Source organism: Coregonus clupeaformis, chromosome 3 (assembly GCF_020615455.1).
Source record: "Coregonus clupeaformis isolate EN_2021a chromosome 3, ASM2061545v1, whole genome shotgun sequence".
NCBI lineage: Eukaryota > Metazoa > Chordata > Actinopteri > Salmoniformes > Salmonidae > Coregonus > Coregonus clupeaformis.
The window spans coordinates 37,803,100-37,826,409 of NC_059194.1; the positions used below are offsets into that span (position 1 = coordinate 37,803,100).

Consider the following 23,310-nt stretch of genomic DNA (forward strand, 5'->3'; position numbering starts at 1 on the left):
TTATGTAGATGTTATAACGATGTATTGCTACCACTGTATCTTCAAAGGTATTATTAAGTGAGTTTCAGAGATTGTCAGAATATGAATGTCATCTGTTATTAGCAAATTATTGATTTCATGAACCTTGTTTCTTAAGCTACAAATGTTAACATGGGCTATTTTTAGCACTTTTCTGGGATGCTTGATTGTTTTCATTGCTTTACTGGGAAGCTTAGCATAAGTAGACATGCTCATGTTATTTATGTTAGTGCAGGGTGAGCTGCACACAGTGGACTTCCTACTAGGTCACACCACCTCAGTGCTAACAGTATAACTCTGGTTCATAGGCACATGATTACTGCATACAATAGCTGCAGGATCAGCAGAGCCATTCAGGGCAGTTAGAGGGACATAAATTAGGTTACTTACATTGTGTCTTCCAATGCCCCTGGTATAATGTACATTTGCTGAAGGATTATGACAACTTAGCGACACCATGGTAGGGATTAACTGTGCTGGGCTTGGGTCATTGATAAGTCATTGTCTCAACGCAGCCTTATGATGCTGTGAAAGGATCCAGGAACCCGAATTATTTGGATGGATCCCAATCTCCTTATAAAACAAGCTTAGTTTCCAGAAGGTATCCAAATTGTCAATAAAATGTTACACCCACAGAGCTGCAATAGTCACGTAGCCAGTTACGGAGGGCTAAAATCTGCTGAAACGTTCAATGCCACGATTTAAGGAGGGCACAGGGCCAGATATTATGTGGCATTTGTTGGTGTCAAGTAGTGACCCAAACAGTTCTTTAAAATCCATCTTCTGAGCTGCACTTCTTAATGTCATTGAATCCCACAAGTATGATAGACTCAATTTCCTGATGCAAGTTTTAAAAAAATGGATGTCCTGTACTCATGCTCCAGGATAGCACAAAGTTTTTTCTCCAGTGACTGAGACATTTCTCACCATTGAACTGCCCAATACAATGGCCGGAGAAGGGGCTGGAGAAATCTGCCCATTCCTACCCCTCACACAATTTGGATATTTGAGGGTAGGGTTTTGATTTTGATCATACCCGCTAACACGGGATGTTAACGCCTAGTGAGAATTGTCATGCACAGAGAAACGGCTGCGCTGATTGCGCTCTATCCAATCGTACGGCAGAACCTACAGACAGTGAGGCAGACCTGTCCACATACGCAGCGCCTCAGACTTGTTTACATAAGACAACATGTCGGCAATGTTATGTTTTCCCCTAAGCCCTTTATCGATTGGCCACTTGCTGATGTGTTTGATAGTGATCAGTCAAGTCTGCTACTGTTTTGGGCAACATGAGAATTGACTGCCACTTGTCAATATTCCAAAATTCTAAAGCCATTCGCGAGCATCTTTTGTCCCGCCGCGACCTGTTTTGTAACATGATTCGCTATAAAACACTGCCAGACAGACGCACACCGGTAATAGATATTGAGAAAGTTGTAAAAACTAAACGGCACCAAAGCACATTGCCACTTGCCAGTGACTTGATAAGCTGATTAACAGGGGATTCACACTCTTTGTGTTCATTCGGATAGCCAAGCTAGCTTCACCCTCATGTGGGTGCTAGCAAGCTAGCAAACATGCTAGGTAGTTATAGGTATCATCAGCCAATCCAGTAGGTGCTGGAAGCTATAGTGAACTTCGATTGGTCAATCGCGCCGTGATATCGCTGAGTATATGCATAAAGTTCAGTTTTCCTCAACTTAGGTCCCGCCCTGTTCCTGCTCCCTCGCCCATGCTCGCATCTCCCAATGGTCCCCTGCCCACTTCGCTTGCCTCCATTGAAAAGGAAAAGGTTCCATTGTTTCTTTGCCCCTATCGTGCTCAGTGGACACGTACTGTTAGCTAACGTGGCCTGCCTGCTCAATGTGCCTGCTAGCTACTTGATTTTGGGCACTGATAAACAGTGTGTAGCTTGTGCTTTATTTATGATAGTTTGACAGCTTGCTGATTAAGTTGTAGACAAGTTCCCAGAAATCAATCATGCGCAGCAGCAGCTGACTCGATATTGTCTGCAGTGCACTACTAGTTTTCATGTCAATTGTTTTACTTGAAAAATACTGCACTAAAGTAAAATTGCAAAAACGTCAAAATTAATTAGAGATTTCTTGTTTTATCTTTATCTGACTATTCTGAGGGCGAAATGCTGCTACCATGACAAGAGGGACAAACAACAGTATCTGCCAGGTCTCCTGAGTGGCGCAGTGGTCTAAGGCACTGCATCGCAGTGCTAGCTGTGCCACTAGAGATCCTGGTTTGAATCCAGGCTCTGTCACAGCCGGCCACGACCGGGAGACTCATGGGCGGCGCACATTAGGCCCAGCGTCGTCCAGGTTAGGGGAGGGAATGGCTGGCAGGGATGTAGCTCAGTTGATAGAGCATGGTGTTTGCAACGCCAGGGTTGTGGATTCGATTCCCATGGGGGGCCAGTATAAAAAAAATAAAAATAAAAATATGTATTCACTAACTGTAAGTCGCTCTGGATAAGAACGTCTGCTAAATGACAAAAATGTGGGTATGAAATATAGAGAACATAACACACCCACATTGAACCACACCCCCAACAAGCAAATCTCGTTTTTCAAAAGGTTACAAAAGGCACTCTATTTGTGGTAGGCCTAGTTGTAGTAGTAGAAGTAGTAGGCCTAGTTGTAGTAGTAGTAATAGTGGTACAGTGATGGTAATTCTAGTCATGATAAGACGGGGGTGTCCCCCTGTAATGCTCTGTAAAATAGTATATGAATTCCTTTTACACCCCTAAAAGATCTACAACAGAACACGTTCCAACTTGAGTTGTAATTAGATTAAGTGAAAAGACCAGTTCTACCTCATCCTAGATCCCTTAGGAAAGAGAAGCAACAACAAAAGCAATCGCACATGGAGATTTGACTTACTTACTGCCACCTCAGAGGTTCATTCAGTTTTGACATTGTGACTGTGAGCCAGTAAGTCTCTTACCCCCATCTAGTGTTAAGGCATGTGAATTAGCCTTACAAACACTGTTGACCACATGGTGCCTTCAGTCGTATCTAGGTGGTTTAATAGTGTCTATGGTCAGGATAGGCCTAATAGTTCTGTTTGTTTGTGTTGTGTGACAGTTTGATTGTTGTCACCAGGTGTATAGGTCAGTAAGGACAGGCAAGTTCTGGGATTTTAACTCCTGCTGACCTTAAGGTCATTGAGCAAGTGCCGTGTCCAGTTACTCTCTCTAACAGGTCATAGAGAGACAGAACCTGATGCTTTTTTCAATGTTTTAGTTTGTGAATATTAAGAATTCATACAAACCGTTTCCTGAGACAGTGTAGTTTATTCCTTCAAAATATAAATATTGAGGTAGCACTTTACAGAATCAAGTAGTAGGCCTTATAACTTGGTAATAGTATGGCAACAAGTAATAGTTACTCACATTGAAAGCATTCATACCACTCACTACAACGTGTTACCATCCTATTACCATGTTATCTTGTGTTGTAATGTAAAGTGCTACAATATGAGTGTGAAATGTTGCTACTCTATTTGTGGTCTCCCATGGTACTTTTCTCAGGACTTGCAGGGTGGTGATTGTACATTTGTAGCAGTAGCACCTAATCTAATCAAATCAAATTTTATTTGCCACATGCGCCGAATACAACAGGTGCTGTACACCCCCCCTCCCTAGTGGTGGTTGTCCCACTGGCTATCCTAAGTTGAATGCACCAATTTGTAAGTCGCTCTGGATAAGAGCGTCTGCTAAATGACTTAAATGTAAATGTGTAGACATTACAGTGAAATGCTTACTTACAAACCCTTAACCAATAATGCAGTTTTTTAAAGAAACAGTCAAATAAAAAAAGTGTTAAGTAAAAAAATAAAAGCAAATAACTAAAGAGCAGCAGTAAAATAAAATAACATTAGGGAGGCTATATACAGGGGGGGTACCGGTACAGAGTCAATGTGCGGGGGCACCAGCTAGTAGAGGTAATTGAGGTAATATGTACATGTGGGTAGAGTTAAAGTGACTATGCATGAATAATAAACAGAGTAGCAGCAGCGTAAAAAAGGGGGATGGGGTGGGGGGGTGGGGTGACAGTGCAAATAGTCCAGGTAGCCATAATTAGCTGTTCAGGAGTCTTATGGCTTGGGGGTAGAAGCTGTTGAGAAGCCTTTTGGACCTATACTTGGCGCTCCGGTACCCCTTGCCGTGCGGTAGCAGAGAGAACAGTCTATGACTAGGGTGGCTGGAGTCTTTGACAATTTTTAGGGCCTTCCTCTGACACCGCCTTGTATAGAGGTCCTGGATGGCAGGTAGCTTGGCCCCGGTGATGTACTGGGCCGTACGCACTACCCTCTGTAGTGCCTTGTGGTCGGAGGCCGAGCAGTTGCCATGCCAGGCGGTGATGCAACCAGTCAGGATGCTCTTGATGGTGCAGCTGTAAAAATCTTTGAGGATCTGAGGACCCATGCCAAATCTTTTCAGTCTTCTGAGGGGGAATAGGCTCTGTCGTGCCCTCTTCACGACTGTCTTGGTGTGTTTGGACCATGATAGTTTGTTGGTGAAGGAATGTGAAGCTCTCAACCTGTTCCACTACAGCCCGTTGATGAGAATGGGGACATACTCAGTCCTCTTTTTTTTCTTGTAGTCCACAATCATCTTCTTTGTCTTGATCACGTTGAAGGAGAGGTTGTTATCCTGGCACCACACGGCCAGGTCTCTGACCTCCTCCCTATTGGCTGTCTCATCGTTGTCGGTGATCAGGCCTACCAATGTTGTGTCGTCAGCAAACTTAATGATGGTGTTGGAGTCGTGCCTGGCCATGCAGTCATGGGTGAACAGGGAGTACAGGAGGGGACTGAGCACACACCCCTGAGGGGCCCCCATGTTGAGGATCAGCGTGGCAGATGTGTTGTTACCTGCCCTTACCACCTGGGGGTGGCCCGTCAGGAAGTCCAGGATCCAGTTGCAGAGGGAGGTGTTTAGTCCCAGGGTCTTTAGTTTAGTGATGAGCTTTGAGGGCACTATGGTGTTGAACGCTGAGCTGTAGTCAATGAATAGCATTCTCACGTAGGTGTTCCTCTTGTCCAGGTGGGAAAGGGCAGTGTGGAGTGCAATAGAGATTGCATCATCTGTGAATCTGTTGGGGTGGTATGCAAATTGGAGTGGGTCTAGGGTTTCTGGGATAATGGTGTTGATGTGAGCCATGACCAGCCTTTCAATGCACTTCATGGCTTCAGAGTGCTACGGGTCGGTTGTCATTTAGGCAGGTTTTCTTAGTGTCCTTGGGCACAGGGACTTTGGTGATCTGCTTGAAACATGTTGGTATTACAGACTCAGTCAGGGACATGTTGAAAATGTCAGTGAAGACACTTGCCAGTTGGTCAGCGCATGCTCGGAGTACACGTCCTGGTAATCCGTCTGGCCCTGCAGTCTTATGAATGTTGACCTGCTTAAAAGTCTTATGCACATCGGCAATGGAGAGCGTGATCACATAGTCATCTGGAACAGCTGATGCTCTCATGCATTCTTCAGTGTTGCTTGCCTCGAAGCGAGCATAGAAGTGATTTAGCTCATCTGGTAGGCTTGTGTCACTGGGCAGCTCGCGGCTGTGCTTCCCTTTGTAGTCTGTAATAATTTTCAAGCGCTGCCACATCCGACGAGCGTCAGAGCCGGTGTAGTACGATTCAATCATAGTCCTGTATTGACTATTTTCCTGTTTGATGTTTCGTCGGAGGGCATAGCGGGATTTGTTATAAGCGTCCGGATTAGAGAGGGACTCTTGAAAGCGGCAGCTCTACCCTTTAGCTCAGTGCGGATGTTGCCTGTAATCCATGGCTTCTGGTTGGGGTATGTACGTACGGTCACTGTGGGGATGACGTCATCGATGCACTTGTTGATGAAGCCAGTGACTGATGTGGTGTTCTCCTCAGTGCTATCGGAAGAATCCCGGAACATATTCCAGACTGTGCTAGCAAAACAGTCCTGTAGCTTAGCATCTGCGTCATCTGACCACTTTTTTAGTAACCGAGTCACTGGTGCTTCCTGCTTTAGTTTTTGCTTTTAAGCAGGAATCAGGAGGATAGAGTTATGGTCAGATTTGCCAAATGGAGGGCGAGGGAGAGCTTTGTATGCGTCTCTGTGTGTGGAGTAAAGGTGGTCTAGAGTTTTTTTTCCTCTGGTTGCACATTTAACATGCTGGTAGAAATTAGGTAGAACGGATTTAAGTTTCCCTGCATTAAAGTCCCCGGCCACTAGGAGCGCTGCCTCTGGATGAGCGTTTTCCTGTTTACTTATGGCCTTATACAGCTCATTGAGTGCAATCTTTGTGCCAGCATCGGTTTGTGGTGGTAGATAGACAGCTACGAAAAATATAGATGAAAACTCTCTTGGTAAATAGTGTGGTCTACAGCTTATCATGAGATACTCTACCTCCAGCGAGCAAAACCTCGAGACTTCCTTAGTATTAGATTTTATGCACCAGCTGTTGTTTACAAATATACACAGACTGCCACCCCTTGTCTTACCGGAGTCAGTCGTTCTATCCTGCCGATGTAGCGTATATCCCGCCAGCTGTATGTTATCCATGTCGTCGTTCAGCCACGACTATGTGAAACATATGATATAACAGTTTTTAATGTTCCGTTGTTAGGATAACCTTAATCTTAGTTTGTCCAATTTGTTTTCAAATGATTGAACATTGGCTAATAGGACTGATGGAAGAGGCAGTTTACTCGCTCGCCGTCGGATCCTTACAAGGCACCCCGACCTACGTCCACGATATCTCAGTATCTTTCTCATGCGAATGACAGGGATTTGGGCCTTGTCGGGTGTCTGTAGGATATCCTTCGCGTCCGACTCGTTGAAGAAAAAATCGCTGTCCTGATATCCAGAAGCTCTTTTTGGTCATAAGAGACGGTGACAGAAACATTATGTACAGAATAAATTACAAATAACGCGAAAAAACACACATAATGGTACAATTGGTTAGAGGGCTGTAAAACGGCAGCCATCTTCTCCGGCGCCATGAGACACTGGTCTCATGTTTAAGCTGGGAACTTGGCAACAAACCATTTGAGTACAGGTAAATCTCTCAGATCAATAGTTTGGCCTAAATTTGGAAGGGTTATGTAGGTTCTCTACCCTTTAAATAGGCCTACTTTCAGATTTTGCATACTTGGGATCAACTCAAGGGCCCTTTTGTGGGGGAGGGCCCTGTGAATGTCCACCCCTCCCCCACTTACATATAATGCGCTCCCCCCACACACACACACACACACTCTCTCTCGCTCTCTCTCTCTCGCTCGCTCTCTCTCTCTCTCTTTCTCTCTCTCTTTCTCTCCCTCTCTCTCTCAAATCTCTCTCTCTCTCACACACCCACTTGTCTCATTAGCAGGTTTGTATCAAGTTCTTCACTACACCGGTGCCAATGGAGACCCAGTTCCCTGGCAGCATGAGAAGTAGTGTACTGTCTACATAACATAGTGTTCAGTGAATCCCCTTTTATTTGCTTATACAAATAAACCTGCCCTATATCCTGGATCTGACTGCAAGCCTCCTGAAATGGAGCTACTGTATCTGGGCTGTCCTTTTCTAATTGGGTCACATAGAGAAACCCCACTCACAGAGAGAGAGAGAGAACTGTGTGGCAAGAGTAGAGGAGAGTGGCATATCACCCATCTTACTTGACTGGACGAGCTTCTGAGCCCAATCTGCGGAGAGCAGCGCTTACGTTTTCATTGGAGCAGAGGGAGAGAGATACATTCTACAACCACCTAAAAATAAGCGATTCCCAAACCTTCCATAACAAAGCCATCACCTACAGAGATGAACCTGGAGAAGAGTCCCCTAAGGAAGCTGGTCCTGGGGCTCTGTTCACAATCACAAACAGACCCCACAGAGCCCCAGGACAGCAACACAATTAGACCCAACCAAATCATGAGAAAACAAAAAGATAATTAATTACTTGACACATTAGAAAGAATTAACAAAAAACAGAGCAAACTAGAATGCTATTTGGCCCTAAACAGAGGGTACACAGTGGCAGAATACCTGACCACTGTGACTGACCCAAACTTAAAGAAAGCTTTGACTATGTACAGACTCAGTGAGCATAGCCTTGCTATTGAGAAAGGCCGCCGTAGGCAGACCTGGCTCTCAAGAGAAGACAGGCTATGTGCACACTGCCCGCAAAATGAGGTGGAAACTGAGCTGCACTTCCTAACCTCCTGCCAAATGCATGACCATATTAGAGACACATATTTCCCTCAGATTACACAGACCCCCATTTTGATTAACTCCCATATCTATTGGGTGAAATACCACAGTGTGCCATCACAGCAACAATATTTGCGACCTGTTGCCACAAAAAAAGGCCAACCAGTGAAGAACAAACAACATTGTAAATACAACACATATTTATGTTTATTTATTTTCCCTTTTTTCTACTTTAACTATTTGCATATAATAAGACATTTGAACTGTTTTTATTCTTTTGAAACTTTTGTGAGTGTAATGTTTACAGTGATTTTTTTTATTGTTTATTTCACTTTTGTTTATTATCTATTTCACTTGCTTTGGCAATGGAAACATATGTTTCCCATGCCAATAAAGCCCCTTAAATTGAATAGAGAGAGCCATGAAGAGGGGGAGGGAGAAAAATCTTGCAGAACAGGCTTTGGGTGCAACTGGGGATGCGTTGCCATAACAACGCTTTCGGCAGGCCGCCCACAAGCTAGTGCGTCAGTGGGCATTAAGGGGAGGGAACTTAGAGAGAGAGAGAGGGAGGGAGCAGAGAGAGAGAGGGGGGAAAAACAGTGCATACTGAAGCACGATGTGATTGGTCACACCCCCTTGTCTTTGTGTGGAGTGGAGCATGCTGGGTAAGGCCCTTGAGTGAATTATCATTTGTCTGAGGGCTGCAACTAAAAGAGCTGTCTCCGGACCTGCTTGGATTAAAGCAGAGGAGTCGACACAATCAGCTAAGGTACTACCCATCTCATTCGTCTATCTCTCCGACGTTCTCTCACCTTCTCTCACTTTTTTCCTGCTCTAGATAGCATGTGTAAATGTTGTAGATAGTGTTGTGTAGCTTTGCCGGAATGAATCACAAAAGAAGGGGGTGGGGTTAAGCAGGAGGCGCATGGACAAAGGACACTGCCTCACTGGCTGGCTGTGTGAATTGTTTACTACCACTGCAGCAGAGTTCCTCCTCTCCTCTCTCATAGGAAAGCTTCCATGTTAACCAGCTCTCTAACGTGCACTATCAAATACCTCTGACCCAATACTGTAGGAATAATAATAACGGTTATTCTTTATTTTAACAATATTCTGTACTTAGTGGTAGAATACAACCAATCTTTCAGATAGTTCAAGACGAAAATGGTTCAAGACTAAAATGTGATTAATTAATTAAGTCAGATCTAAGGGCATTCCATAGCGAGTGTGAATTATGGTGGGCCCTAAATGCAACAAAGTCAAACTTTGGGGGGGAGGGGGGTCTCTAAATAATGCTAATTTAACCATATTCATATTGGTTTAAAATGCAATTTGTACTGCTACAGTAGTCAATATTAAAATAAAAGCTTATTCCAAATTAAACAAACCTCTGTTGTGGTTTAAACAATTTGTTTCCCAATGTGGCTGCACTTATCATCTCTGGAGAGTCCAGTATCACAGGCACTTTTTAGGTGTCCAAACTTAGCTTTCTACAAAAAATGTCATTTTGTCAGCACGCATCAATTAATTCAAGCTACTGGAGTCTAGACCCAATGACAATTGGCGAATGTCATTTCACTTTTTGGTGTTTCGATTCATTAGGTCTAATTTATTGGGCTACACTGATAGTAGCCTAGTTTCTTGGAATATAAGACTGTACCAATGGCGTCACTAGCATACCACTTTTAATGCTCCACTTTATGCTGTCTTTCTTTCTTTCTCTCACTGAGCTGGCGTCTAATGGCTTTCTCTTTTCTCTGGATTGTCACACTCCATTTTTACCCATCTTTCATAAAGGCATGCTCTTCCACAGAATACGTGAGGAGTGTGTGTTGCTGTGTGTGTGTGTGTGTTGGGGGTAGTAGGTTCAGTCTATGGTCACCCCCTCCATGGGGAGGAGGGCAGCACAGTTGTCGGCGGGGGTATTGGCTGAAGCTGTTTCCACTAGGCCTTTGCAGCTGTGATCTCTCTCTTTTCCTCTCCCAATCGCTCCCTCTTTCTCTCTTTCACTCCTCTCCCTCTTTCTCCTCCTGGAACGACCCCCATTTCTCTGTGCTTGCCGTGACACTGCAGCAGGCATGCAGGCAGGGGAGATGTGACAGCCCTGTGTCGATAACTTCAGCCATTTAAAAATGTCTGCTCATTTCTCTCCCACTGTGAAGCTAGAGTGGACTATTATCAAATGTTTAACTCCTCCTTTCGCTCGCTCTCGCTCTCTCGCTCATTACATATGGGTATATGGGAATTAGGTCTCTTCCTCCTCTCCCCATCAGCTCGGACGTTCAACAAGATGGAGCGCAGATAGATGTGATCGTAGTATAGATTACCACAGTATGAGTCATAATACCCATAAAACCTAGCGGTCAAACAAGGAAATGGTTCCAATCGTTTTTCCACCATTCATTTTTCCCATAGGGGATTTTAGAAACACTTAAAATAAGGGCTGTGTTTCGTGTAGGCTTACCCTGGCATGACGTTTTGATGTAGGCTACCCTATTAATACTACACAGCTGACGTGTGGTTTCCAGTTTCTCTCCTCACTAGTATTATCTAGTTTTATTTGCAGGTTAGTGTTTTTCCATCATGAATCTTGTTCTGGAGGCAGCTCTGCAGAGTGGTCACTAGCTAGCACAACCACAAAGTCAAATCTGATTTTAAACCTAACCTTAACCACAATGCTAAGCCTAATGCCTAACCCTTACCTTAAATGAAAACCAAAAAGCTCATTTTGTTTTAATGAATTTTTACAACATAGCCTATTTTAACTTTGCAGCTGGCCCATCTAGTGGAAATCGCTCAGTTCTGCCTCCATGGCAAGATTCATGACTATACAAGTCAACCTGTGTTCTATTTTGCAAGGCTTTTCTTTGCAAACAGGTTTCTCCAAAGACCTAGGCTACAGTTTCTGGTTTTGACCCTCCCTTATCCATTGATATTCAAAAGGATCGTAACGTTATACTGTTGTTTTCTATCAAAAACAACCAGGATGGTCATTCAAGACTGTTGACTGTTTAGGAGATCAAAGCTATTCAAATCAGGCCTCAATGAAGGTGGGAAACTACAACAGAGCAATCTGTAGCCAGACTCAACAGTTTGGGGCCCCTCTCCTGAGCCCTGAATAAGGAAATTAGGGATAGTTTTTTTTTGCAATCCACCCCAAATAAAGATATTATTGTAATTGGTTGACTTGGCTTGTGTCTGGTTGGCTACGTCCGATAAACCGTCTGTATTCAAATCTCTTAATGCACTGTAACTGAATGTGTTACAGATTGTAAATGATTATCATAAAACCAAAGTACAGTTTCTCTGTAGCACACTGGTTATGTTTCTCATACAGTGAAAAGCATGAGCTGACGCACACCTGAAAATAGTAGAGGTGCTGACTAACGGAATAGTAAGCTGTGTAAAAAATTACGCAAGAAATTTGCACACCCTACATATGCTAACAGCAATTTAATGGGCAAATTGGGTAAATCCCCCACAGAAAACACTGTGATGTCAATGTACAGTTTTACAAACAATCGTGAAATTTAACAGGATTTTACATTCTTATGTCAGAACAGACTAAAACACTGCATTAAGGCCAGTTGAAATAGCCTTTATATTGTGTGGCTAATATAGCCTAATATGAACAGGCCTATCCTATTACTGTGGTCCTCTGTAGCTCAGCTGGTAGAGCACGGCGCTACCGATCCCCGGGACCACCCATACACCAAAATGTATGCACGCGTGACTGTAAGTCGCTTTGGATAAAAGCGTCTGCTAAATGACGTATTATTATAGTATTATGACTGTGTTAAATAATAATATAATAATAATATGCCATTTAGCAGATGCTTTTATCCAAAGCGACTTACAGTCATGCGTGCATACATTTTTGTGTATGGGTGGTCCCGGGGTTCGAACCCACTACCATGGCGTTACAAGCGCCGTGCTCTACCAGCTGAGCTACAGAGGACCACAGTTAACTGTGTTCCCAAAAGAAGAGTATAATGAATCTTATTTTCCATATAACTCTGCTGCTGTGTGTGCATGCGTGTGTGTAGTGTGTTTGCCTTATCACTCACCATATAGCAACTGGCTGATGCCTGAGGACCTAAGCTCATCATGGTGTCAGCCAAGAGAGTATGTGTCTTCTGTGACCTCTGCTCAGCCTGTTGGGGGTTTATGGTTTATATGCATTTCTCTGGTTTACATTTCCAACATCCGGCTCAACAGGATATTGAAGCAGGATCCGGATTGTCCACCTTTTTATGACTTAACAGTAATGTTTTCCTAGGTATTTATTGTCATGAGTTATGTATGTTACAATCATGGAGAAATGAGGATTATCATCCTAAGTGCATATCACCTGAGATGAGATCTGCGTCGCAAATAGTGTTGCACAGTATACTGAAACGTTGGTACTTTTTCAATACTAGAACATGAAAAACGGTTTGGTACTAGAATTTGTGTTACTTATCATAGCGGGCACCGTGCCTGCTCCACTTACTCATTGCTAGCCTGCACTGGGAGTCTGGGCTGCATCATGTTCGCTTCCCACTCATGCTGCACAGACGTTAATACACTTGAATAATGCAACACGGCATGTAGAAATCTTGAAACTCTTAATTACGCAAAACAATGTCCATACAGGCTAGAACACTTTACTGTACAATAGAAGAAGATACCGGTAGCTTCCAGCTTTGTAGGCTAACTTTCCTTGCTAGCTGACAGCTAAAGCTTACATCAGTGCTGCCATCTCTCACACATTGGGTGTGAGACACACGCATTCAACCCTCTTCACACGCTCACATGCCACACCTCTTATTTCTCACGCATTGAAAAAAGTACTTATTTTATTTTCTAATGAATCTAGTGCTTTAACTTTTCAACTGTGCCTCAATCTTTTTTAAAGTCTCAACGTCAACAGTGAAGAGGCGACTCCGGGATGCTGACCTTCTAGTCAGAGTTGCAAAGAAAAAGCCATATCTCAGACTGGCCAATAAAAATAAAAGATTAAGATGGGCAGTCTGAGATATGGCTTTTTCTTTGCAACTCTGACTAGAAGGTGAGTATCCCGGAGTCGCCTCTACACTATTGACGTTGAGACTGGTGTTTTGCGGGTACTATTTAATGAAGCTGCCAGTTGAGGACCTGTGAGGCGCCTGTTTCTCAAACTAGACACTCTAATGTATTTGTCCTCTTGCTCAGTTGTGCACCGGGGCCTCCCACTCCTCTTTCTATTCTGGTTAGAGCCAGTTTGCGCTGTTCTGTGAAGGGAGTAGTACACAGCGTTGTACGAGATCTTCAGTTTCTTGGCAATTTCTTGCATGGAATAGCCTTCATTTCTCAGAACAAGTATAAACTGACGAGTTTCAGAAGAAAGTTCTTTGTTTCTGGCCATTTTGAGCCATTTACAATATTAACAATGTCTACACTGTATTTCTGATCAATTTGATGTTATTTTAAAGGACAAAAAAATTGCTTTTCTTTCGAAAACAAGGACATTTCTAAGTGACCCCAATCTTTTGAACGATAGTGTGTATATATATATATATATATATATATATATATATATATATATATATATATATATATATATATATATATACAGTGGGGGAAAAAAGTATTTAGTCAGCCACCAATTGTGCAAGTTCTCCCACTTAAAAAGATGAGAGAGGCCTGTAATTTTCATCATAGGTACACGTCTACTATGACAGGCAAATTGAGGAAAAAAATCCAGAAAATCACATTGTAGGATTTTTATGATTTTATTTGCAAATGATGGTGGAAAATAAGTATTTGGTCACCTACAAACAAGCAAGATTTCTGGCTCTCACAGACCTGTAACTTCTTCTTTAAGAGGCTCCTCTGTCCTCCACTCGTTACCTGTATTAATGGCACCTGTTTGAACTTGTTATCAGTATAAAAGACACCTGTCCACAACCTCAAACAGTCACACTCCAAACTCCACTATGGCCAAGACCAAAGAGCTGTCAAAGGACACCAGAAACAAAATTGTAGACCTGCACCAGGCTGGGAAGAATGAATCTGCAATAGGTAAGCAGCTTGGTTTGAAGAAATCAACTGTGGGAGCAATTATTAGGAAATGGAAGACATACAAGACCACTGATAATCTCCCTCGATCTGGGGCTCCACGCAAGATCTCACCCCGTGGGGGTCAAAATGATCACAAGAACGGTGAGCAAAAATCCCAGAACCACACGGGGTGACCTAGTGAATGACCTGCAGAGAGCTGGGACCAAAGTAACAAAGCCTACCATCAGTAACACACTACGCCGCCAGGGACTCAAATCATGCAGTGCAAGATGTGTCCCCCTGCTTAAGCCAGTACATGTCCAGGCCCGTCTGAAGTTTGCTAGAGTGCATTTGGATGATCCAGAAGAGGATTGGGAGAATGTCATATGGTCAGATGAAACCAAAATATAACTTTTTGGTAAAAACTCAACTCGTCGTGTTTGGAGGACAAAGAATGCTGAGTTGCATCCAAAGAACACCATACCTACTGTGAAGCATGGGGGGTGGAAACATCATGCTTTGGGGCTGTTTTTCTGCAAAGGGACCAGGACGACTGATCCGTTTAAAGGAAAGAATGAATGGGGCCATGTTTCATGAGATTTTGAGTGAAAACCTCCTTCCATCAGCAAGGGCATTGAAGATGAAACGTGGCTGGGTCTTTCAGCATGACAATGATCCCAAACACACCGCCCGGGCAACGAAGGAGTGGCTTCGTAATAAGCATTTCAAGGTCCTGGAGTGGCCTGAGCCAGTCTCCACATCTCAACCCCATAGAAAATCTTTGGAGGGAGTTGAAAGTCCGTGTTACCCAGCGACAGCCCCAAAACATCACTGCTCTAGAGGAGATCTGCATGGAGGAATGGGCCAAAATACCAGCAACAGTGTGTGAAAACCTTGTGAACACTTACAGAAAACGTTTGACCTGTGTCATTGCCAACAAAGGGTATATAACAAAGTATTGAGAAACTTTTGTTATTGACCAAATACTTTTTTTCCACCATCATTTGCAAATAAATTCATTAAAAATCCTACAATGTGATTTTCTGGATTTTTTTTTCTGATTTTGTCTGTCATAGTTGACGTGTACCTATGATGAAAATTACAGGCCTCTCTCATCTTTTTAAGTGGGAGAACTTGCACAATTGGTGGCTGACTAAATACTTTTTTTCCCCACTGTATATATGCGAGAGAAAAAAACATATGGGGGATTGGAAGTGATGCAGACAATTACATTGATGTAAGTTACAATCTATCTGCAATATTAAAGCTGATCTACCCCCCAAAAAAATGTAACACCGTAACACATGTGACAGCAAAATAGATGCAGAGGACGTGACAAATAAATTCAAAACGGGGGAATGTTTACTGGTGGCTCAGGAGGTAAAGTCAGATGTGTGGAATACATTTGACTAATTGTGGAAAATACTGGAGATCAAGAAAAATAAGGTAAGGAGCAAGCGCTGCGTGCATATTATGTGTGCCAAATAGGTGCTGTTAGATTAGAATATAATTTTTCTGACCGTTTGGAACAATGTAAACAACACTAAATAAATTATAAGCGTACCAGAGTCTGTAACTTTTTGTTTTTTTGTATTATGTAATATAATCATATACAATTTCAGTAGCATGTCTTAGACTGATGGACTGTGCCGTCCCGACGGCCTCCACAATGGATCAGTCCACTCAGACATGTGCGAATCAATCAGTTGTTGACACCATGATTATTTTTTTTTTTGCTACTGCTCGACTAAAGAAATCTCGGTCGACCAACAGCCTATCGACCAAACAATTGACCAGTCGACTAAATGGGGTCAGCCTTAGTAAATAGAGCTGAATATATTGATATAAGTCACTTTGTCCGAGAGAGACTTACATGGTTATCAAAATGTCACGCCAGGGTAAGCCTACACGAAACAAAGCTTTTATGGGTGTTATGACACCTCCACTGTGGGGCTCTATTGCCACATTCAAAACAACTGAGAACTCGGAACTCTCCGACTTCAGTGCGTTGAAAACAACTGGGAACTCTGAAAAAAATTAGTTCTGACTGGGAAATATCGATTTGAACCGTCATCCAACTCGGAATTCCAACTCAGAACTCGGCCTCTTTCTAGAGCTCAGACTTTCAGAGATGAAGATCACTGACGTCATGATTTGACCACATTTTTTAGAGTTCCCAGTTGTTTTGAACGCGGCATATTGCCTCAGCGAACTGACTGCCTTCTGAATGATGTAATTACTGGTTAAAGAGACAGCGCACATTTTTATAAAATAAGCTACTTCTATGCAAATGTTTTTGATCAGTACAATAAAATAAGTCCCAAAAGGAAGGGAAACAGATTATCTGTAGCCCCATGAAATCAGCCAAAACAAGCTCAATAACTCAATGCATGCACACACTCCTATTGAATATGCATTCACCTGTATTGTGGATAGGCTAAAGGCTGTTATGGTGACGTATTACCGCCACACCTGAGGTCACGAGTCATGACGGCAGTGAAATTCTATGTGACCGTTTAGTCACGCTAATTAGGCTTCTCCCAACTCTGATGCCACTGATGGTCATTAGTAGCCTACCAAACTTGCTAACTGCCTGGTACTCAGCACTTGATTGTCCCTCTTATCACTCTGACATAAATGCAAATGTATCAAAAACATTTCATGAGAGCCAATGAGCTCATGTTGCGTGAGAAAACAGAGTGATGGCATCTATTAAAAAGAGGAGGATACCATCAGCTTTCTATAGGCTAGGCCTACTATATTTATTTCTCAACTTTCCTAATATTAAGCACATTGCTTCTCCTTACAACAGGAGTATAGCCTCCCTGGCTGTCATGAAAATGAACCATGGGAAAAGCGTCCTCCATTCGCTATTTAAGTGCATAGATTACATGTATTTTTCTCCCTGCCCCTGTTTCAAGACAGGTGCATGATAGTGGTCCATTCTAAATCAAAACAAATTTCACACATATATTATTTAGTATATGTAAAGACAATATTAAATGAAGAATAGTCTGATGGGTGACAATATTAGCCTATCACTTGTGAATTATATATTATCAATTGTGAATGATGCCCAGCTTTTGTGCATTAAGGCAAGAAACAGCGCATGCCTTTTTTTGGCTACTTTTTCAGATCCTAGTCGCACACCTCATGTAGCCTAGCCAATAGGCCTATATGTTTTGATAAGGTTTGTATCGCAACTAAAGTGGCCAAATAACTTCTTGAAATGAAGCACATTATTCCGCTTTACAACGGGTGTAGAGCCTAACTGGCATACATAAGCAGCGCGTGAGTTTCAAGTTTGGGGAAGATAATTTTCACCATAACAATGCACCTTTTATAATAAAAGCATTACATGCATAATCACATTTGTGATCACTTTTGATGATGGTGTTTTCCTGCTAATGGAACATTCGTGCTTAAAGCCTACTGCCGTGTGTGCATTGCTGTGCTTATTAGAAGTCGCTTAATAGTTTATCAACATTTTAAGCTAAACGTTCTGATCTGTTGTGTCAGCCTCATTGCGTAAAAACGTTTTTTTGATGCTAGTGGTTGTACTAATTTGGTATCTATCACATCCCACAACTGTCCCAGACGATGTTTGGAATATTTATTTCTCACACAGAATAGGTCAACTTTTGTACTATGGGGGATAGTAGATTGACGTAGGCTAGTGCTTTTGCTGTTCGTTAGGCCTACTCATCTGTTTGGCTGACGAGAAGTAAATGTGAACAATTCTTCCAATATCTTAAATATGGGCCTCAGAATTAGATAAGTATGCGTGCAGTTGCCTCCCTGATGTGTCTGTCTTCACTTGTAGCCTGTGAGAAAGACCCGATCATGTGACGGAGAGCCATGTGAGTGAGAGGTGCTTCAGAGCACGCAGCAAGGAAAAGGGAATTATAATGATTATATTCAGCCCAAGGGCACAACGGCCACTGGCCGCAAAAGGCATGGATATTTTTAGGGGGCATTATGGCCACACAAAGGCGATGCCACTGGGAAATTCGAGGCGTTATCAAGTGCTTGTCAAATTGTGATTGAGAGACTGATGAAGTGTGTACAGCCTGCGCAAAGAATAAAGCAGGGCTCATGCCTTCCATGCAACTTTTTTCAAATCAACATTGGAGTCGCATCATGCAGCCTTAGAATGTATTAAAAATGAAAACATATAGCCCAACATTTGTATCACAACTAAAGTTACATAAATAACTCTAAATTAAGCACATAGTACCTGTTTCTTCGTTAACCGCTCAACACAGAATAGCCGCATGTGCGCACTCCCTCATCGTTTGGAGAAAATATCCTTTCTAATTTTTTCAAATATGTTCAATTGTTTTCTTCATACTATAAAATAATATAAAATAATGCCACAGAATTCTAAGCAAATCTTGTCTGCTAAATCAACTAGTGTAGCCCACAGCCAAATGGCAGAGCCAGATCAGGGCCTAACATAAGGACATTCAGATTATGCTATTCTGTTCTTCTGAAATAAATAATGGATTTATTGTGATGGTGTAAGCTATTTTACATGGATTTGTTAGATTTTTTTAAATGTAGATGTTCCAAAGGTCTGCATCAGTGGTTTGTAGGCTATGCGTGGAAAGCAGGAGATACTAAATGTGTTTGTTAATTTACGGAGACTGGCAGTTATTTGCTTGACAATCACCGGCTGACAAAATGCCATGACTCCCACAGCCCTACCTAGGCTACATCTTGATTTACCCAGTTTATCAATAAAGATTTACTATTCAGATAAATAATTACCATTGTGTAGTTAGATTGGTAAAAACAAAGTCAAATTGTTTGTATAATTGATTCATTAATGCATACATGGCTGTCTCAGAAAAAGGTTGATGTAAAAATATTGAACTCAAAGATGCCCAAGCAGTAGCTGAGTTTCTGTCTGGATCAAGTGCCATTCTGTGACTTTGTGGCCCTGGTCAAAAGTAGTACACTATATAAGGAATTAGGATGTCATTTGGGGCACATCCTAGATTTCCTCCACAATGTTTGGCTTGCATTAGCCCTGTTCTATCCTGTGATGATGTGTATGTGTGAGTTGCCATCCAATGACTAACTATTGCAGCACATAGAAACAAGCTGTGTTTAGCATCTTCTCTCCATAGATGCAGGCCAGGCCAGCGTCTTGGACTCACGGTGTTTACCTTTCTCACACGCTCTGCTCAGGTTAATCGGCTTAGCCTTGCTCCCTCTAGACTGGATATGCGTCCCAAACGGCAGCCTATTCCCTATGTAGTGCACTATAAAGGAATAGGGTGTCATTTTGGATGCAGGCCGGATACTACTAGATTTCCATTCTAGTTTTTGTCCTTACTTTGCCTTCTTAGTATTCTCCAGCAGGGCTTTCCCTTCTCTCTGCTGGCTCCCCACGGGCAGTACCAAAGCAAGGAGCGAGCAAGGACCTCCTACTGCTCACTATCTGCCTGCTTGACCTTTCTCACCCAGCTTTACGTTTGGCAAGGCCAGCAGTCTCACCCTTACCCCTACCCCAAAACTAGCTAGCTTCCTTCCTCTCTACACCACCCTCTAGCCAAGTGTGTTCCAAACCGCTCTGTGTGGCCATACTAGTAGCTTGGCCAAGTTGGATCAGTGGTAAAACTTTACAGTTTGACAACCTACTATGGATGTATACCAAATGGCACCCTATTCCATTTTAGTCATTTAGCAGACGCTCTTATCCAGAGCGACTTACAGTTAGTGAGTGCATACATTTCCCCCCCATTTTTTCCCCCCATACTGGCCCCCCGTGGGAATCGAACCCACAACCCTGGCGTTGCAAGCGCCATGCTCTACCAACTGAGCTACACGGGCCCCTATGTAGTAGGGGTGCAACAGTTTGCGGTTTTGGAGTCACGGTTCAGTTTCGGTACAGCAGGAAATGTAATGCCATTCACAATGTTCAGCATTCACAATGTTCCTTGTATTGTCTGTTGTGACCGGATCGTTATGTTGGGCCTCTCAAGTTTCCACTCTGATGGTGAGTTTGAAACCAAAGTTGTGAAGTCCTAAATACCAATTGGATGCATTCATGTGATTTGAACTTGTTAAGCTGTCAACCATAAATTAAAGTACAGCTATCATGCTTGTAAACAAATTATGGAGTTAAAAAAACACATTTAATAGATTGCTTTTTATGAATAATGTTTTGTTGTTGCATTTAACTGCCGAAAATGCTGTCGATGCCATTTCCTTAGTAGGTGACGTCAGAGGTCAGCATGTAGGAGAAGTGGGTTCTCAGGATGATAGACGAGTTTCCCACTAGTAATTATCAGTTTGAGGGCCGTTCAAGTAGATTTCCCCAGTCATGTGGTAAATTCCCTCTTCCCACTTGGTTACGAACGCACCATGACACACTGCCTCCAGTGCCAGATGCGCAATTGTGACTCTCATAAAGGGGGCATGTCTGTTGCGCGGTATATCTCCCACTCTGGGGTAACATGTTGCATTGGATAATTCATTGAAAACTCCAGCATTGGATTGCTTATATAAACTGAGTGTACAAAACATTAGGAACACTTTCCTAATATTGAGTTGCACCCTCTTTTGCCCTCGGAACAACCTCAATTTGTCAGGACGTGGACTCTACAAGGTGTCAAGTGTTCCATAGGAATGCTGGCCCATGTGGACTCCAATGCTTCCCACGGTTGTGCCAAGTTGGCTGAATGTCCTTTGGGTGGTGGACCATTCTTAATACACACGGGAAACTGTTGTTCTTGACACACTCAAACCGGTGCGCCTGGCACCTACTTCCATACCCCGTTCAAAGGCACTTACATATTTTGTCTTGCCCATTGACCCTCTGAACAGCACACATACAAAATCCATGTCTCAATTGTCTCAAGACTTAAAAATACTTCTTTAACCTGTCTCCTCCCCTTCATTTACACTGATTTGAAGTGGATTTAACAGGTGACATCAATAAGAGATCATAGCTTTCACCTGGATTCACCTGGTCAGTCTGTCATGGAAAGAGCAGGTGTTCCTAATGTGTAGAGTGGGTTCTACCTACAGTTGAAGTCGGAAGTTTACATACACTGAGGTTGGAGTCATTAAAACTTGTTTTTCAACCACTCCACAAATTTCTTGTTAACATTTACATTTTAGTCATTTAGCAGACGCTCTTATCCAGAGCGACTTACAGTGAGTGCATACATTATTTTATTTTTCATACTGGCCCCCCATGGGAATCGAACACACAACCCTGGCGTTACAAACGCCATGCTCTACCAACTGAGCTACATCAGTTGGTATAACAAACTATAGCTTTGGCAAGTCGGTTAGGGCATCTACTTTGTGCATGACACCAAGTAATTTTTCCAACAATTGTTTACAGACAGATTATTTCACTTATAATTCACTGTATCACAATTCCAATGGGTCAGAAGTTTACATACACTAAGTTGACTGTGCCTTTTAAACAGCTTGGAAAATTCCAGAAAATGATGTCATGGCTTTAAATGCTTCTGATAGGCTAATTGACATAATTTGAGTCAATTGGAGGTGTACCTGTGGATGTATTTCAAGGCCTACCTTCAAACTCAGTGCCTCTTTGCTTGACATCGTGGGAAAATCAAAGGAAATCAGCCAAGACCTCAGAAAACAAAGTCTGGTTAATCCTTGGGAGCAATTTACAAACGCCTGAAGGTACCACGTTCATCTGTACAAACAATAGTACGCGAGTATAAACACCATGGGACCCCGCAGCCGTCATACCGCTCAGGAAGGAGACGCGTTCTGTCTCCTAGAGATATACGTACTTTGGTGCGAAAAGTGCAAATCAATCCCAGAACAACAGCAAAGGACCTTGTGAAGATGCTGGAGGAAACAGGTACAAAAGTATCTATAGCCACAGTGAAACGAGTCCTATATCGACATAACCTGAAAGGCCGCTCAGCAAGGAAGAAGCCACTGCTCCAAAACCGCCATAAAAAAGCCAGACTACGGTTTGCAACTGCACATGGGGACAAAGATCGTACTTTTTGGAGAAATGTCCTCTGGTCTTATGAAACAAAAATAGAACTGTTTGGCCATAATGACCATCGTTATCTTTGGAGGAAAAAGGGGGTGCCTTGCAAGCTGAAGAACACCATCCCAACCATGAAGCACGGGGGTGGCAGCATCATGCTGTGGGGGTGCTTTGCTGCAGGAGGGACTGGTGCACTTCACAAAATAGATGGCATCATGAGGAAGGAAAATTATGTGGATATATTGAAGCAACATCTCAAGGCATCAGTCAGGAAGTTAAAGCTTGGTCGCAAATGGGTCTTCCAAATGGACAATGACCCCAAGCATACTTCCAAAGTTGTGGCAAAATGGCTTAAGGACAACAAAGTCAAGGTATTGGAGTGGCCATCACAAAGCCCTGACCTCAATCCTATAGAAAATATGTGGACAGAACTGAAAAAGCGTGTGCGAGCAAGGAGGCTACAAACCTGACTCAGTTACATCAGCTCTGTCAGGAGGAATGGGCCAAAATTCACCAAACCTATTGTGGGAAGCTTCTGGAAGGCTACCCGAAACGTTTGACCCAAGTTAAACAATTTAAAGGCAATGCTACCAAATACTAATTGAGTGTATGTAAACTTCTGACCCACTGGGAATGTGATGAAATGAATAAAAGTTGAAATAAATCATTCTCTCTAATATTATTCTGACATTTCACATTCTTAAAATAAAGTGGTGATCCTAACTGACCTAAGACAGGGCATTTTTACTAGGATTAAATGTCAGGAATTGTGAAAAACTGAGTTTAAATGTATTTGGCTAATGTGTATGTAAACTTCCGACTTCAACTGTATTTGCTGAAATGTGTGCATGAGGGACGTTCATAACATCGCTCGAGTACTTTCACGTGTTGGTGAAACCCCCTGTTCTCAACCACAGAGAATTGGCACATATCTGCTGCTATAAACCCAAATATTAACACAGCCTACCTAACGCTCTTGTAATTTCTTTGGCCTGGTCAGAATCAACTGCCAAGGGCTGCTTGAATGCAGAGGGGAGATGATGTTGTGTTTCTTTGGGTTTCCTTCTAGCTTGGGTGATGTGCCAAATGC

At 42.7% G+C, this 23,310-nt stretch overlaps 1 protein-coding gene across 2 annotated transcripts in view; it reads left to right on the forward strand.

The window, feature by feature from the left end:
- LOC121545023 (storkhead-box protein 2-like) overlaps positions 1 to 23,310 on the forward strand; it is an 82,088-nt gene that overhangs the window by 33,757 nt on the left and 25,021 nt on the right. The window contains exon 1 of one of the 2 annotated variants that reach the window (XM_045208416.1): positions 8,868 to 8,975. The exons of the other annotated variant lie outside the window; for it this stretch is intronic. The gene's annotated coding sequence lies outside the window, so the exon portion shown is untranslated. Of the gene's footprint in view, positions 1 to 8,867; positions 8,976 to 23,310 lie in introns of those variants that run through there. 2 annotated transcript variants of the gene reach the window in all.